Source organism: Lissotriton vulgaris, chromosome 1_1 (genome assembly GCF_964263255.1).
Source record: "Lissotriton vulgaris chromosome 1_1, aLisVul1.2, whole genome shotgun sequence".
Lineage (NCBI taxonomy): Eukaryota > Metazoa > Chordata > Amphibia > Caudata > Salamandridae > Lissotriton > Lissotriton vulgaris.
Genome location: NC_141685.1, coordinates 136036826 through 136053959, shown reverse-complemented (window position 1 = coordinate 136053959; position 17134 = coordinate 136036826).

Genomic DNA, 17134 nt, shown 5'->3' with positions numbered 1-17134 from the left:
CATTGGCTGCAATTTATCTGCAATGATTTTGGCATAGATATTAGCGTCCACGTTGATCAGGGTGAGGGGCCTGTAGGAGTCTAGGAACAGTTCATTTTTTTCGGGCTTCAAAAGCGTGATAATTAAAGCCTCGTGCATGGAGTCAGGAAGGGAGTTCAGTTCAAGGGCCTCGACGAACACCGAGTGCAATTTCGGCGCCAGTTCTTCCGCATATGTTTTATAGAAGGTCGTTGTTAGACCATCAGGGCCGGGAGCCTTGCCAGCCGGCATACTTTTTATCACCTGCATGACATCCTGAACAGTTACTGGGAGGTCCATATATTGTCTATGGTTATTATTGAACCAAACTAAGGCTATGGAGTCCAAGAAACTTTCCAGGGACGCTGGGATCTCGGGTTGCCTGGTGGTGTATAGAGACGTGTAGAACTCTGTGAAGGCTTTCAGAACCGCCTCCTGCCCAAGAACCAGGGATCCCTCAGTGTTGTGTATAGCGTGTATATAATGCGATTGCGTGCGGGGGGCTATCAATCTGGCCAGGGTTCTGCTGGGCCTGTCTCCTTCGCCATATCTACGGGCTTCTGCTCGTTTACCGAGGAAACGCACCTCTCGCTCCGCCTCCTCGTTAAAGGCAAGCAGTTTAGTCTTGTATTCCCCCGCCATTCGCAAGGACGGGTCTCGGCAAAAGGCCTCGTCTAGGTCCCTCAGTTCCCGTTCCAGTTGGGCCAGGGTTCCACGGATAGACCTTAACACCCCCGCCTGCCGAGCTATGCATTGCCCCCGTATCACTGCCTTAAAGGCGTCCCATTCAATGGCTTCTGATGAAACTGAACCTGTATTTTCAGCAAAGTAGGTAATTATGTCTCCCCTGATCTCCTCAACAAATACCGGATCTGACAGGACATGTGGGGGTAGGCGCCATGTAAATTCCCTATGTATGGCATCAGGTAGGCACAGCTGCAACATGCATGGAGCATGATCAGATAGGGACCTAGCCTGGATTTCGACCGCCTCCACCCATGTTGCCACCTCAGGCGATACCAGCCAGAAATCCAACCTAGACCAAGCAGACTGATGACACGTGATGCAGGTACCCAATGTCTCCCCAGGATGTCTAATCCTCCACACGTCAGCCAGCCTCCCCTCCTCCATAATGTCTAGGACAACCTGTCTAGATCTGGCATGTGTGGGTCTACCCACTCCCTTTCGGTCCAGGACATCATTCAGCACAACATTGAAATCACCTCCCATAACCACCGAATGACAATCTAGCAATGCAATTCGCGCCCATAAATCTCGCAAAAAGTCTGGATCATCGACATTCGGACCGTATATAGCAGTCAACACAATCGGGCGCCCCAGCAAGGTTCCCAGTAAAATGACATACCTCCCATCCTTATCCTGCACACATTTTTGCTCTCTCCAGTCCAGTCCTCTGCGTACAAGAATAGCCACCCCCCTTGCATAATTCGAATAGATAGAAGAGTACACCATTGACCATCTAGTATTACGAAGCCGAGGCGAAGGAATTGAATTTAGGTGCGTTTCCTGCAGGAAGCAAATGTCCACTCCATGCCGGATCAGCGTACTGTGCATCAGGCGTGCTTTTTTGTAGTCCCCCAGGCCCCTAATGTTCCAAGTCCATAATTTAACCCCCCCCATTATAAAGGTACAAACAGTATGGCAGTCCACCCATCCACACTCTTTCCCCGGTTTTACCAAATCCAGCTTGCAGCGCACACCTTGTCCCTGTGCTCGAAAAAGTAGTAATTAAGCAGTTCTCAGTGCACCAATACAAAGCTTCAAACAACAACTCCTGGAACTTCCCCCGCCACCCTCCTCCCTCACCAACCCCCCAATCAGGTCGTGATAAACCCCTTAAGAACTCACGCATGGCGCGGTACTGAACCAAACCAAGAAACAAAGGGATACACCCCATGGGGACGTGGTGCACCCAGCATTCACCCCCGTGTTAGCGGGGTGGCTACATTTTAGTAGTAAGTCTCCGTGTCCTCATCCCCACCCCCCCACCCCCGAGTCGACCACCTCCACCTCAGGTATAGCCGTGTTAGAGTCAAGGTCAGGGCAAACCCAAATGGACAGTGTCAGGCGTAGCCGAGTCTTACCCCATCCGTAGTCCATTGTAAATGTGCCAGCAGACTGTATAGGATCAATTCGCCTAGTCATTGTCGCTGAGTTGCTCGGTCGTCTCCTCTAGTCGGGGGGATTTCCGTCTGGCCCCCGGGCCAGCAATGTGTTTAGCAAATTTGAGCGCGGATTTCGCGTCCGTGAAGAAGTGCGCGTCGTTGTCATGGAACACCTTCAGCCTCGCAGGATATAGTAGGGAATACTGCACACCAGACTGCATCAGTACCTTCTTGGCCGGTATAAATTCCTTTCGAGCCGCCTGCACTAAGGGGGTGAAATCCAGGTAAAAGGAGATGTTATTACCTTTGTGCGTGATCTTGCCTTTCTCTCTAGCTAGCCTCAGAATCAGATCCCTGTCCTGGTAATTCAATAGCTTGGCAAGGATTGGACGCGGCGGTGCACCCACCGGCGGTTTTTTCCCAAGCGACCTGTGAGCCCTCTCAACCGTGAAGACCGGCGATAGGGCCGGATCAAAGAGTTCATGAAGGAGGTCAGTCACGAAGGCCTCCATCTTACCAGTGTTCGCCGTCTCTGGAATGCCCGTAATGCGCACGTTTGACCTTCGGGAGCGCGCTTCCAAATTATCTGACTTTGCGCGCAGGTTGTCAAGTTCTTTCTCAAGATTTGTGATATGTTTCTTGGCTTGCGTTTGAAATTCGCAGCATTCAGTCTGTCTGTTTTCCAAACAGTCCAACCTGGTCTCGTGCGCGCCCACCTTGGATTTGACTGCTTCTAGTTGTTCTGACATGGCATCCAGTTTACTGTCTATGCTCTTCAAGCTTGACCGGACCTCCATGATAAGTGCTCCAAAATCAATGTCCATTGGTGCACCTTGTGACGACGGTTCTCCACCAGCCGTGTCGGGTGTAGGGTTCTTGGGTGGTCTCTTATTGTCGAAGCTGATTTTGGATTGCTTAGCTTCATTCTTCCCCCCCATAATGGCGGCAATTTATATGTAGTTTGCGCCCCTCTGAGGCAAGTCTCGAAAATGTCCAGCAACGTGCGTGTCCTCTGACGTAGTGTACTCCAGCAAGAAGGAACACTATGGGACGAGCTATCACGCACCTCCCAAGCACAGCTCCCCACCAGAGTCGCCCCGCCGGGTGCACTCAGCTCTAGGTGCAACCAATCAACGAAATGGCGGCAGCGTCGGTCTGACTGTGCTTTTCAAAGTGTGGCTCCGAAACCAGCTATCGATAGTCCCATCTCACAGGGTCGAGACCTCAACCTGTGGCTCCCGTTTTCCCCGTGTCATCGGGCTCGGAGCGTGTGAGTGCGTGGGTAATCGGCGGTGTGCCCGGGGTGCCCTCCTGCTGCACGCGTGCAAATGAAGGCGGTCTCCCGCACCTCCGTGAAAGCGACAGTGTCGTACCCTTTGCAGATCTAGAGTACCGCCCTGCGAGTCTGCTGTGCGAGGCCGGCCCCAGGTCTCCACGCCGGTCCCGCGCCGGTCCCAGGGAAAGGGCGGCCCCCTACCAGGATCGTCGCTGGGCTCGCCTTCTTCGGAAGTGGACCCTTGTGTCCACGATCGTCAGCCTGCAGTCCGCCGGTCTCCTCCGGGCGTCTCAGAAGGGTCGTCAGTGTGCGCCTCTCAGGCGGCTCCTCCGCCGCCGGTTCCCGCCTCTCCGATGAACGGATCCTCACAGACCTCCGATGCCGCGGCCCACAGTTGCATGCACAGCCAGACCCCAGCTCCACGGCCTCGCGGCCTCACCGGCATGCAGGTCGGACGGGCCGAGGTCGGCGATTTCTCCGCCGTCCGGTGGATTACACGCCCCAAACCTCAGCGACAGGAACGATGAGTGGAGTCGGTCAAACCCCCAGGGCGGACGGGGGTGCACACGAGCACAGAGAAGGATTATTAAAGGATTTCAAAACATAGCCGGCGGAGCCCTCTCACTGAGCGGCCATTTCGCAAGCCGGCTAGCCACGCCCCCGATGACCTGATTCTTGATCCAATAAGAACCAGAAAATATTCCTACTTAGATAGAGAGTGGGATAGTGAGGGTGAGACAGGACTAGAAGAAGAAGGTCAGGTTAACGAGAATCACATCAGACCTGATCAGGAAATAGGCCAAGTAGGGACAGACCAAGTCATCGACACTCCTCCAGAGACTCCAGAAACCGGAAAGGGACAGATAGTGGTTAAAGTTGAAGTTCATGCGGAAGAAAATCAAGGGATCGAAGTGCATGAACAGGAACAGATAGAAACAGACGAACGTGTTCAGGAACCAGAGTCCAAGCTGGTTGAAATTCAAGATCAAATACAGACCATACCTGAACAAGGCAAGCTTAGAAACCAGGCAGAAGAAACTGATGAAAGACCTGGACCTAGTCAGACAGGAGAGGAAAAAGATGGTGCCAATGCAATAGTGCCACACCAAAGTGAAAACAAGGGGATTCACGAGGAAGGCAAAGTATCCTCGACCACTAAGAGGCTTAGAAAACAGGAGAGACCAAGATATATAAAGAGACTGAAACTAAGACTGAAAACTGTAGAGGAAAAATTAGAAGACAGAAAAAAGGCTGCAAGTGAAAGGCAAAGAGACGAGGCTCAGCAAAATAGACGCAGCATCAGGTTTAAGAAAGCAAACAAGAACTATTGAAGTCCTGAATGGACCTTTTTGGTGTTGGAAGAAATTGACGACCCTGAAGAAAGTGACCGCAGTGATCAAAATTCCGTTGAGGATCAAAGCTCTGAGGTAGAAGACCCACCCTGAAAGGTGAAACTGCGTAAGCCTCTTGAAAAGAAACTAAGAGGGGTTAAAAAGTCCCAGAAACGAAATGTCTGATTCAAGTGTAAATGGAAGACCAAGAGGGAATTGTTGCAAAACTTGCTGTAAAATATGCCTATGTAGTGTAGCAATAGTTATAGTAATCTGGATAGGACTAACAGTCTTTATACCTTTTATGATAAGTAAAGATCCTAACCTGTACCCTACTAAACCCATGAACCCAGATCCAGTAGTTGTACATACTGAAGAAACACCACTAAGTGTAGAAAGACATGACAACTCAGTTAGTTTGAGACAAACACGACATGACTTAGAAGCACCAGATGAGGATGGACTACATTTTCACCACATGAGGAATCGATCACATTTAAATGTCTTTGCAAATCTTTTAGTGCATTACGTAGAAGCTATGGAAATAGAAGATTGTTATGCATGAAGCTACCTACTTCTGTAGCTGAAGGCGTGACTTATCACCATTTGCCCCTGACTTATGGGATTTCCTGTAGTATATTAGCAAGCTTATTTTATCGAAGCACATTACAGTACTACTATTCAAACACTGACGTGATTTTTTCTGAATTACCTGTTCGGGGAAACCTGAATGTTGTGCATGTCAGAAGCGAGGTAACTAGGTACATGGGAGAATACTTCATGACTATAGGTGACATAGACTTACATGAAGCTTGGAGAGATAATTTGACTTGCTCATTACATGAGCAAGAAAAGATGTTTTTGAAAATGGCAGAGAAGAGAAGAGAGAGTTTCCAAAGAAAGGCTAATGATAAGAAACAGCAAACTCCTAAATGGGCTGAAAACATGGAAGGCACCTCAAATGGCGATACAAATCCTGTGCTATTGTTGGATTTTGAACCAAAGGGGAAACTTTGTCTTCATAGAGAAAAGACTAGTTATTATAACAATGTATTCATCGGTTCCAGCGAATGCGACCATAATTACAAGGTAATTGGAGGTTGGGGTTTCAAAAATGGGTCAGAACCTGTGTTTCCCGGGATTTATTATATATGTGGAAACAAGGCTTATTTCAAATTGCCGGATCACTGATATGGAAGCTGCTATTTTGGCATTGTCTTCCCGAAAATATACCATGTGAATAACGCTGCTGGAAGCAATGAAGACACTAATGGCTTAGTGCGTAGTAAGCGTGAGAGTGTAGGAGAAATTATAGGTGATATTTTTAGTGCACTGATACCTGGAATGGGGGTAGTTCTGAATACTCACCGTATCTGCAAATTATCTACGGTAGTGGATCGGTTATCAACTGACACTGCTGCTGGATTCCTGCTGGTCAATACTGAAATGGTTGCAAGGGTTACGTATAAAGCGAGGGGGTGCCCGAGAAAATTTCGCAAAATCTGGGCCAAGTGGCGGCACTATCACGGACTCGAGTAGGGGGGTGAACCGTAGGGGGAGGAGGAATGCGGGGGGCGATATTGACCACGGAGGTGGTCTCATGTGTGAATGATCTGAACCTGTTGAACCTGGAGGGACTAGGATGATGAGACGACGTATGTTTACGACTCAAGCCTTGAGGAGTGAGGAGGACACGGGGATTCAGTGGTAGAGTGGAGGTAAAGGGGACGAGCTGCTTGGGGGGAGGGGGGGTGGAGGGCGGGAAGGGGGGCCTCAAATAGAGGTCTCTCAGTTGCCCGGGGGTGTTTACATGGAAGTTGGGGGGGGGGTTCGGGGTGAAAAGACAAAACACGAAATGATTATGTCATGATAACTGCCGTGTACTGATGTGTTTAAAAAGTTGCGTATAAACGGGGGGTGCGGAATGTTGACGCTCCCCCCGGGATGCCGTAATGCTTTTACTGATGATCCGTATGATGCAACAATAAAAAGAAATTTTCAAAAAAAAAAAAAATACTGAAATGGTTGCGATCAGATCAATGGTTTTGCAAAATCGCCTTGCTCTTGATACCTTATTGGCAAAAGAGGGCGGAGTCTGTAGAATGCTGAAGGCGCAACATTGTTGCACTTACATTCCAGATAAAAGCGTGGAAATTAAAAAATATGTGCAAAATATAACTAATTTGGAAAGAGAACTTAAACCATTGGAGGTTGACAGTGCCTGGAAGAGACTGACTGATGGTCTCTCTTCTGTAGGTAGTTGGTTCACCAATGTAGGCCGTAGTCTAGTAGGTAAAATACTAATGCCAATAGCTGGAATAAGTTTGATTGTGTTTATCATAATAATCTGCTGCAAATGCCAAAAATGCAGAAAGAAGTACACTGTAAATAGGAGGGGAGTGAAACGGAATGTGGATGAACTCGAATTAGAAGAATTAAGGAGCCAGATCTATAAAAAAGCTAGAGAATCCCACCCAAATAAAGCTGCAGACAAACTGCATAATAATAAATTTGTGGAAATTGAGATGAGTGAGATATGAGAAAATTGAAGTTGGCATCTGTTTCCATTAGTAGTGATGATAGTAAATATCATCAAAGAGGGGATTGATGGAGTGGAAGTTTGCGCCTAATGCAACCTGCTCTGCATATGAACCTCGAGTAAACTTGTAATAATACTAAAACCTGGTCGTCATTAATATTCCCCTTTTCCAGTACACGCGAGTGTCCTAGAGATGCTTGCCTATGTGTTTACTAACAGTAACACCGCTTGCATACTATAAAATGGCCGTTTCGCAGAAATTCAGTCTGCGCATGCGTCGGTCATACCCATGTGATGTGACGCACTCGCAGATTTGGAGTGAAAAGTCCGCTCATGCGCATTTTAGCTGACCTGCCCTCTTGTTCTAACCATGCTCTGTGCTTGCCCATGCTGCTTCGCATTTCTGTCTATTCTCGCACTAATTATTAATCGCTATAGTTATTATGAAGTAAGGGGTGAAGTGTAGGTAATCATGGTGTACAGTGTGTTCTGTTTTGCTGTGATATTAATTTGTTTTCGCTTACTTTTCATGTACCACGCATACATTGGCCTGGGTATGTGAACCCGACTCCATATTGTAACCCGTTCCGACCCTGTCACGTGATAAGGGAAAACCCACACTGCGCAGAAGCAAATCTCAGCCAGCTGGCTCCTGAAGCAAGATGCGCATGAGAACCTACCTAGGTTCTTGTCAAAGATGCTGACATTCACCTTGAACTGTGCAACATTGTATCAAACTACTGTATACACCCATTGTTTTTCCATATTCCTATGCCTGGGAACATGAACGCAGGGGGGGGCGGATATTAAAAATTCTTATTCATTATGTGAACGTAGACTTTAGGAGGTAAAGGTGACCTAATCATTTCTCCTGACCAATCATAAGCTGGGACCCTGTCAATTGCAACATTTGCGGGTGGTCTGGGAACCCCAGAAGAGTATAACTAGCCTAGTTAGTTAGGGAGAAATTGTCCGACTTGTCCGAGTAGCAGACCTGTCACTGACCCCACGACTCTATAGGTGATTGATACAGAGAGCTGCGGAGCACTCTGTCCGAATTTTCCACAAACTCCAAGGGGTGGAAATAGTCTTAAGTGCTGGCGAAGCACTTTGCTGGGAGATTCGAGAACCCAATCGGGGTTATTGGCGGATTCCGTGCAGTGAGGGGGTAACGCAGGCGTTGCATCCGAAGCTGTGGGGGTTGGTCGTGCCCTTTGGTGAGCCCAGTCCTGACCCAGAACCTGAGGGGTATCCTGTCCTGTTTTCCCTGAGATGCTACCTGCTCACCTATTGGCATCCTAAATCCTTGGGTTAGTCTTCATTCTCGTCTAGGTAAATATTACCTGTGGGTGTCCGTCATTCTATCCTTTCCCTTCTGCTCTTAATAAAGCCTCTATGCACATGATTTTTGCTCTGTTCTTTCCTCTGATGCAAATGCAAACTGTTTATTAGTAGGTTCCACTCTTTCCCCTTCCCTTAAGATGTATTTGAACTGTTTTCTTTGAATTATTAATGTGTGGCGAACTTTAGAAGTTGAAATAAGACTTTAGCTAGATAGAATAGGATTAGGGCTGAATTACATATAGGCTATAGAAATTCACTGACTGATGTGGTTTGCACTTGCCGTCCCTAGTTTAAGTCTAAAACTAAATAGCATGTTCCCTGTTACCCATACCCTTTAGAAACTCCGACTACCCTAAATGGCGTTAGCCTTCTTGCATAGCTATTTCATCTTTATGATTCTGCTTATTGATGTTTTTATCAGCATCTGTCTCATAATCTTGTCACTTTAAATTGATATATAAAAAAACCCTTAAAACGCCTCAGGTGTCTGTGGTCATTCTAAAAGTACAATCAAATGTTGAATGAATAAATAAGTGGTGTATTTTTGAAGTGTTATCACCTATCCTCGTGCTCCTGATCCATTAGGAGGAGTATGTACCTGTGGTAAGTCAGGTACCGTGACAAAAGTGTTGCAGGAGACACTCCCACAATACTGATAGTAGCGTGTAAAATCACCCGACTTGTAAATTGGGTTTTTCAAACGCATACATGGGCCCAAGTGCGTGATAATCTGGCAGTCTGTAGGGCCGGGTGACCTGCGCGCTCTATCAGAAGCTCCTTTTGAAGAAACCCACCCTGGACCCAGAACAGCTTAAGAATTTTAGACCCATCTCCCTGTAACCGGCTCCTGCAAAAATGCTCGAATCACACCTGAATTCACATCTCTCTACCTTTCTGGATTCCTCTGGGTTCTTAGATAGCTCCCAGCATGGATTCAGAAAGTCCCATAGTACGGAGTCAGCACTTACTATGGTGGTGAATAATATTTGCCTGAAGGTGGATTTGGGCCAAACCACTGTGTTGGTCTTACTTGACCTCACAGCAAGGTTTGATACCCTGTCTCCCTCCACGTTAACATCGCGTTTGAGGGAGGGAGGGATTGCGGGTCCGGCCCTGAGCCTTCTGCACTCTTTTCTACATCTAAGAGAGCAGAGAGTCATGCTCGGAGAGTTCCTCTCCCCTGCTAAGTCCTTGCAGTATGGGGTGCGACATAGGTCGGCCTTGAGTCCGACCCTATTTAACATCTATGTGGCCCCCCCTTGCCAGGTTAGTAAAATCGCAGGGGATGGAGGTTGTGTCATACGCCGATGACACCCAAATCATGGTGTCCCTGGGTCACTCTGTTACCACTTCCGCCGTCAACTTTAGGACTTGTATGCAGACAGTCTCGGAGTGGATGATCCAAAACTCCCTAAAGCTGAACGGTGACAAAACAGAGATCCTGGTCTTTGGCAAGGACCAGGATATCTGGTCCAGTGAGTGGTGGCCTTCATCTTTGGGAACCTGTCCATCTCCTTCCCAATCAGCCAGAAATCTCTGCGTAATATTTGACACATCATTGTCCATGACTCTACAGGTCAATCGAACAGTGGCCACTTGCTAGGGGGTCATTAAGATTCTTAAAAGAATCTTGCACTATCTTTCTCCCCGAGCACGTAAGCATGTTGGATTACTGTAACGCACTCTCTGCAGACTCCAACAAGGGACTCGTCCAGCGCCTTCAGGTCGTACAGAACGCGGCTGCGCGGTTTGTCCTGGCTCTACCAAATGCATCCTCTGCTACAATGGCCAGAAAGAGCCTGCATTGGCTCCCTATACAACTGAGGATCTTGTGCTTGGCCTATAGAGCTCTTGCAGCTGGTCCTTTGGACCCCCTAGGTGCCCTGCTAACTCGCCATGTGCCCAGTAGAACCCTTAGATCATCGGAGATGAATCTGCTTGTGGTTCCCCATGCTAGGAAGGTTCGTTGGGGGAGTAGAGCATTTTCCATCGTTGCCCCTAGGCTGTGGAATTCTCTCCCACTGGAGATTAAGGCCCAACCATCCCTGTCCCTTTTTAAAAAAGCGCTCAAAACTTGGTGCTTTATCAAGGCCTACCCACAATGAGAGCATATTTGCTATAGCTAGCTTCTTTTTTGGTTAGGCGCCTTGACGCCCACTGGGCTTAGTAGCGCTATATAAATTTGTTTTCATTTCATTTCATAGTGGGGTTCAGCTCGGCGGCAACATCACAATTCAATTCACGATCCGTCATACTCAGAAAATGTACTGATAAATCATCAAAGACTTAGGGGCAGATTTACAAGCCCCTTGCGCCACTTATCCGTCACTTTAAACATGGGAAAAGTGACGCAAAAGTGGCGCAAGGGGCTTGTAAATCCGCCCCTTAGTGTACCAAAAACATCGACCCTCAATGCATGGAAAGGAGCCGAAATAGCAGTTCCAGTTCATTTGTAATACAGAATGCCCATAAATTGAACAATGTTACACAATTTGCATGAATGCTCACAATTCAAGCTAAAACTAGTGGTGTCTTTGCAGGTTGTACAAACATGGTGCCCTACCAATACCCCCACCCACAATCAAGTTGCCGCATGAAAGAAGTAAGGGGCATATTTATGAGTTCTGGCGCATCTCTGTAAATCAGCAGGGATGCGCCAGAACAAATGCGCCACGCAAAACTACCCTTGCGTCTCGGCGGATGCGCCGCATTTACAATGCCCGGCGCGACGTGGAACAAGAGTAGGCAGATGCTTGACGCATCTCGTGACGTAAGGGCGGCGCATCGCTGGAGTCGCGTCGCAAGCGCGATGCGACTCCAGAAATGCTCGGGTGTGCCCTATACTTAACGTGCTGCGTCAGTCCTTATGCCTGCTTCAAGCAGGCGTAAGGAATTGACGTAGCAGCGTCGCACAAGTGTCTGCATGAAATCTTGTAGATTTCACACAGGCACTGTTGCGAGGCGCTCCTGCCCCGGAACGCCCACCCTGCGCTGGAACGCCCACATGTGGCGCAGGGCTTTACAACGTGACGCATCTGCCTAGATGCGTCACGTTGTAAATGGGTCACAGGGATGCGCCATGTTTACACCGCCGTTGTCTGCGCCATCCTCCCTGTCCTCTACTCCTTCTCTCTTTCTTTACTTTCCTCCTTCCCTTTCGAGGGCGATATATCACAATGCCAATTGCAAGTACTCCTAGCTCGCGACACTGTGTATCTAACGATCGCGGAACCAAGCAGGACATTGTGACGCCTACTGTAACCTCACTGGCATACCACATCTGTGTTGTACTTACAAAATTCTTCTAATAAAATTATCTGTACTGTACTTACAATATTCTTCTAATAAATTCTTTTGAAATTTATAAGAAAAAAGAAAGTGGTTTCTATCAAGAATCTATTATTTAAGGCCATCCTAGATAGGTTCAGACAATTTCAAAAAGAACTCCATACTTCCAAAACTCGGGATGAATATGTGTACTCCTGATGCGTGGCACTTGGCAAGGAAACACGCATTACTGTATGGACGAAGCTGCAGTCTCCGTCTGGACTGTCATGTCTCACTCAGGTCTGTTGGTCCGTGGTAAACACACGAGTACAGTGTGGAAGGACCCTAACCCCACGGAGCCTGTCCGCTCTTTATCGTTTTCAATGCCACTAAGAGCCCTGCTTTAAGTATGAAAGTAAAGCAGCATTATGAGGCGCGCACAGGATTGTGGGTATGCAGAGTGCTGGTGACGCGCTGACTCTTCCTCTCGAGCCTCCCGACCTCTAGCGACAAGAAGGAGCGTTTCACCTCCCGCTCCTTCGCGCAGGCGCGCGTCACTCATTACGCACGACACCTCGTTTAGCGTCACGTGACGTCTTCCGTCACCCTGTGTACACGCGCTGACTCTTCCTCTCGAGCCTCCCGACCTCTAGCGACAAGAAGGAGCGTTGCACCTTCCGGCGCCTCGTTCTGCCTCACGTGACGTCGGGAAGCAGCGGGCGCTCCTCTCCCCAGCGAGGCCGGACCGCCCTCCACCCCCTCATGCTCACATTTTCATCCAATCACGGAACTTCTTAGTCAGAAACCCTCCAAAAATGTCAACATCTTCCGCTTCTCACGGCCCCTCGAGGTGCGCGTGACCCACGGAGTGCCAATTTCTATTTTGTTGGTAGAGATTTGTCCTGTCCGCGCAGTCATATTAAAAATATAACTTAGTACTAGTAGGGTGACTTAGTACTGGTGACGTGCCGGTCGCTCTCATGAATGCACTTGTACACACCTACAGGCGCTCCTTCCCCTATTAAACAAATACGTGCGTTGCCTGTAGTGATGAATCTGGGGTTTGCCGCAGAGGCTTCTGGGTATGCAAATGTTTGTACTTGGCCACGCCCCCTCCATTGACAACAAGGCTCCTGCAGCAGCCCGATCCGAAATGTGTAATTTACGTCTAGAATCTGGTTCTTCTTCAAGGTTTCCAGCAATGGAGGAGCCGACACACGTCACTCGGATCAACAGTTACATTTATAATTCAAGGTTACATTATGAACTTTGCCAATGCTTCGATAACAGCAGTGTATAGTACACTACACTAATAACCCGGATTTTCCCTTAGAAATGTAGTGTGCCTAGATTCGTGCCTTCCTACTTGAGGACTGATACTCTGGCCCCTTCGTTCCTAAACGTTCGCTCTTTATCGTTTTCAATGCCACAAAGAGCCCTGCATTTAGGATGAAAGTAAAGCAGCATTATGAGGCGCGGACAGGATTGTGGGTATGCAGATTAGGAGTGACGCACTGAATGTTCCTGCAGCATCCCGACCTCTAGCGACAAGAAGGAGCGGTGCACCTCCCGCAGGCGAGCGTCGGTCCTCACGCACGGAGCCCCTTTCTGCGTCACGCACGTGACTTTACGCCCGCCGTCTCGTTCAGCGTCACGTTACGTTGTGACGCCTTCCTGAGGAAAGCAGCGGCGGCTCCTCTCTTCAACTAGCCTAAACCGCCACCAGTTATTCTCATTTCAACCATTCACGGAGTTTCTTGTTCAGAAACCCTTCAAAAATTGGGGCGAGTTCCGCTTCTCACGGTCCCTCGGAGTGCGCGTGATCCACGAAGAACTACCATCAATCATGACGTAGAGATTAACCCCGTCCGCGCAGTCACCATAAAAATATAACTTCCTACTGGTAGGGTGACTTTACAGCGGTGACGTGCCGGTCACTCTCATGAATGCCTGTGTGTGCACAGGTACAGACGCTCCTTCTCCTATTAAACAAACGCCTGTGTCGCCTGTACTGATGAATCGGGTGTTTCCCGCAGAGGCTTCTGGGTATGCAAATGACTGTGGCTGGCCACGCCCCCTCAGTGACAGCAAGGCTCCTGCAGCAGCCCCATGGGGACTTGTGCTCTGGTTCCAGGCTGTGAAGAGTCTCAAAATCCAGTAATAATCAAACAGGCAACATATCAAGACAGGGAGGGGGAGATTTAAAATAGAAAATCAGGAGAATATAAATCCCCCATTGACTTCTGTTGTAGAAAATGCTATTTCAGGCAAGAGACGGCTAAAATAAAGGCATTTGTGGCTTGAAAAATCGGTAGTCTCCGGCCTGAATCGGGTCTATTATCATTAGGGTTCCAGGTTTTATGGTATTTATTTTTTTAACATTTCCGTCTGTATTTATCCATATTTATTTTGTGTTTTGCGTATAAATGTAGTTGAAAAACTGTACATTTCCATAATTATTGAAATGATAGACCCACAGTCATACTTTGATGTCTGTTGTGTTTTAGCTATTTGAGTTGCGAAATATTACATAAAAGTACACCCACTGGCAAATATTAGCATTATACCACAAATGTATGTTGACAAATGCAGTTATTTCAAGAAATGTCATCCAGTTATTTAATTTTCCATGCTTTCATCAGCTCAGCTGTTGGGCTGAATTCATGAAAGATAGCACGAAGGGTCGCTGAAAAGAAGCATATTTTCTGTATTTATCCATGTTTACAAATAAATGCAGACAGAAAACACAATGTTTTCTGTCTGTATTTATCTGTAAAAATCCGTAAAAACGGAAAACAGGGAGCCTTAATTATCATGTATGAATAATGATCAAAGGCTCCGTGGGGTTAGGGTACTTCCACAATATACTCGTGTGCATACGTTCAAACAGACCCGATTCACACAGGACAGTCCCGACTTTTGAGCCAAGAAGGCTGTCTCCGCCTGACATGGCAGCTTCTTTAAAGCAAGTCAATGGGGAAATGCATCTACCCTTCCAAATACCACGCATCAGGAGTGAGACTAACACATTTTACTGCTGGTGTCCACATCAATAGACTAAAATGCATTAGTCACGCAATTATAGCGCTCGGGGAACACTGCAGGAGCCGTGCTCGAGGAACTCAGCTGCGCAGCCCTGAGCGATCGCACTGGCATGCGCTGTGCTAGTAGAGCATGCTTTCTCACTTGTTGTAATGTTTACACACTGCAGTGCCTCCTAATGAAGGAACTCCGGTGCCCTGTGGAGCATCAATCAATCAATCGATCAATAAGAGGGCAGGTGTCTCTGTCAGTAAATTTTCAAGACATGGATCCTGGAGGCAGCACCTTGCCTGTTGTTCGTACGGGCTGATTGACCAGAGTCAGACACCTCCAGGCATCAGCTTTATTTTAAGTTGCCGCAACAGCACATTAAATCCAGAAATCACCGGCCTTCACCCACGCACAACCTGCTGAGGGTTTCAGATCGCTATGAGTAAAATTTTAATAAATTCAGTGTAACTATGAGTGACATTTCAACGGCTATGAGTGATACTTACTCAAAAGCAAAATCAAGCAATCAAGACGAGGAAAAACATATGAATATCAGAAGTTACACCCATTAAGCAACAAGAAACTCTAAGAAGATCTTTAAACTGCTGCAAAGCACCAGAAATGGAAGGGCAATAGCCAGAGACAGACTGCACTTCTCAGTCACAGAGGGCAGGGGGCACTACAGCTGCTCAGAAGATGATCTCATTGGTCTGATCATTCATGGTGCAACTAGGGAATTATACCCTGACGCCCAAACACAAGCATATTTCTTATTATACCACCATATTGCCGAATCCATCATTCAAGTCTTACGTATTGATGCGTGTAAGTAAACACTGTAAAAACCCTGTGACTGATACACCCATACCTTTCATTCTGTCCCTGCATCTCCTGGCACCAAGGACAAGGTATGTGCTCTGCAGCGTTTGCTGGTTAAGGATGACTCCTCCTCCGATAGGTAATATTAACTTCAAAGGGCCTTATTTATGAAGGCCTTGCGCCGCCGGTGCGTCACTTTTAACATGGGAAAAAGTGACGCACCGGTGGCGCAAGGCCTTCATAAATGAGGTCCAAAGTGTTTATTCATGGGTTCCTTGGAGTCATGGACAAGGTCCATTATTGTGCCGATATTCAAAAAAGGCAACCGCCAGGACCCTGCTTGCTACCGCCCAATTTCTTTGTTGGATTCGCTGGGGAAGATGGCAGGCAGAGTGATCCTAGAAAGACTTCAGGATTGGGTGGAGGAGAGAGGTATACTATCTGACCTACAATTCGGTTTTAGAGAAGGTCTAGGAACCGTGGAACAAGCCCTAAACCTTTCGGTCATTTTTGGAAAATACGTGCAAGCCAAAAAAGAAAAACTTTACATGATCTACGTGGACTTGTCCGCGGCTTTTGACTGCGTCTCCCATACTAAACTATGGTCCCTTTTAGCCCAAATGGGGGTAGATCCGCCACTCTTGAACTTTTTAAGGGAACTCTATTCTAATCCTTCCGCAAGAGTTCGTTTTGGCACAAAGGGGGAACTGACAGCGTCATTTAGAGTGGAGCGTGGGGTCAGACAAGGATGCGTCCTGGCACCCTTCCTTTTCTCCCTCTACACTAACAACTTGGAGGTAGAGCTTTTGAAGGGTGCCCGGGATCTCCCGCAGGCTAAACATCGCCCGATCCCCGCTCTGCTCTATGCGGACGACGCCGTCCTCCTGGCACGAACCCCTTGTGAACTCCAAAAATCTCTCAACAGATACTCTCAGTTCATGAGAACCCTAGACCTTCACATAAACGTGAAAAAGACTTTCGTGATGAAGGCTGGGGTCGGGAGAAAACATCAAAAAACCATTTTCCTTGATACCCAAAAAATAGACTCCACAACTGAATATTGCTATCTGGGAGTCACAATAGATAACAAACTCTCCTGGAAAAAGGCAGTGGAAGCCAGGAAACACTGCTTTAAAAGAGCATTAGCTGCATTGGTGACGTTCACACAAAAACTGGGAAAACGTCCGCCCATGGAGCTGCTGACTATATATAAAGCCAAATACCAATCGACAGCCCTATATGGCGCAGGATTATGGGGTCATATGGATGTTACTTCCCTGCAAATTGCAGAAAATAACTTTTTTAGATTTCTCCTATCAGCCCCTAAGCGAGCTTCGACCTACGCCTGCCACACAGAATTGGGCGTTCCACATATCGAAGA